Raw genomic sequence first — 1,626 nt, 5'->3', positions numbered from 1 at the left:
GTTCCAGCTATCCTGAGGGAAACTTCGGAGGGAACCAGCTACTAGATGATTCGATTAGTCTTTCGCCCCTATACCCAGCTCCGACGATCGATTTGCACGTCAGAATCGCTACGGACCTCCACCAGAGTTTCCTCTGGCTTCATCCTGGCCAGGCATAGTTCACCATCTTTCGGGTCCCAACATATATGCTCATGGTACTTGCCGCCTGCCCGCGAGCCTGCCCCGGTGCGCCTCCGCCGCTTACCGACGGCCCGCTTCCGGGACGGGACAGCACCGCGCGTCTTTGGCAAGTCCTGGCTCCCCTCCAACTTGATCGCCCCACGACCCACCACACGCAATCGTCTGCAGAGACGGGAAAGATCTCACCCCGCTTGTCGCGGCGTGGCGAGGCTGCGCAGCTGGTCACGATCATTCCAAGACGCACCGAGAGCCCAGCGCGCCCTGCCGCCACTATTTTCGCTCTTGCCGAAAGTGAGCCCATTGATTTGGCACACATGTTAGACTCCTTGGTCCGTAGCCAAGACGGGTCGGTGGATCACCGACCTTTTGCACACCGCGAGTAAAAATTGCCGCCGAAGCGGCGGCAAGCTCTTCTCGACGACCGCCGTGTTGCGACACCTGGTGAGTCTCTGTCGCGCGGGTCTCCAGACGAGCTGAGAGAGTCGGCGGCGAGGTACCAGTCCGACCGGGCCTTCGACGTCCCCGGCAACGGGTCGCGGTGACCTACTACGAGGCGAAATACGCCTGCCGACGCCAGCGTGAGTGGGGGCGCGCCCAAACATTTTTGGGTCGCTCAATTACAACACCCCACCCAGCCGACAGCCGACGAGCTGAATCCCCTCAGTTCGACCTTCGAGTTTCCACCCGTTTGGCTCTTAACGGTTTCACGTACTCTTGAACTCTCTCTTCAAAGTTCTTTCAACTTTCCCTCACGGTACTTGTTCGCTATCGGTCTCGTGGTCATATTTAGCCTTAGATGGAGTTTACCACCTGCTTTGGGCTGCACTTTCAAGCAACCCGACTCTACAGAGAGGCCCTTTCCGACCGTCCCATCTGTACCCTCACGGGCGCCGCCATACGGGCCTGTCACCCTCCATGGGCAGTGGCCGCTTTCAAGCTTGACTTAGACGGTATGGGACGGCGTGCTGGACCCTCTGAAACGCAACACCCCTCGTGCCCGAAGACATCGAGGTTATGCGCTGGGCTTTTCCCGGTTCAGTCGCCCTTACTAAGGGAATCCCTGTTGGTTTCTTTTCCTCCGCTTATTAATATGCTTAAATTTGGCGGGTAGCTCTCTCCTACTACGAGGTCGATCGTGGTCTCATCATCCTTAGGGGGAACAAGTTCCTCAACCACGAAGCGGAAGACGCTCTGCCACCGACTTTCTTCACCACCGACATTACCAGGCAGGAAGGTTTGAGGGGCTTGTCGCGGGGGTACCAGCGGCCATGGCGCCGGCACTCCCACCCCTGACTCCGTTCCTTCTCATTGAGTGGTAAATAGCCAATAGGAAAAGAGTTCCAGCAGAACATCTCTCGCAGAGTCATATACACACACAGTTTTAATGCATATACGCTCGTGTTCCGCCCTTACTCGGCCGCACCTTTGCCGCTTAAACTTTGACCT

General features: G+C 57.4%; 1 non-coding gene across 1 annotated transcript in view; it reads right to left on the bottom strand.

Annotated features, from left to right (window-relative positions):
- Nucleotides 1–1,312, bottom strand: part of LOC121878622 — a 4,268-nt gene extending 2,956 nt beyond the window's left edge. The window contains exon 1 of the ribosomal RNA XR_006091191.1: nt 1–1,312. This exon is cut by the window's left edge and continues 2,956 nt beyond it. This is a non-coding gene — a ribosomal RNA (large subunit ribosomal RNA).
- Between the last annotated feature and the right edge of the window lie 314 nt (nt 1,313–1,626).

Source organism: Homarus americanus, unplaced genomic scaffold, assembly GCF_018991925.1.
Source record: "Homarus americanus isolate GMGI-L3 unplaced genomic scaffold, GMGI_Hamer_2.0 scaffold32889, whole genome shotgun sequence".
In the NCBI taxonomy this organism is placed as follows: Eukaryota; Metazoa; Arthropoda; class Malacostraca; order Decapoda; family Nephropidae; genus Homarus; species Homarus americanus.
This window is presented reverse-complemented; position numbering and strand designations above follow the sequence as displayed.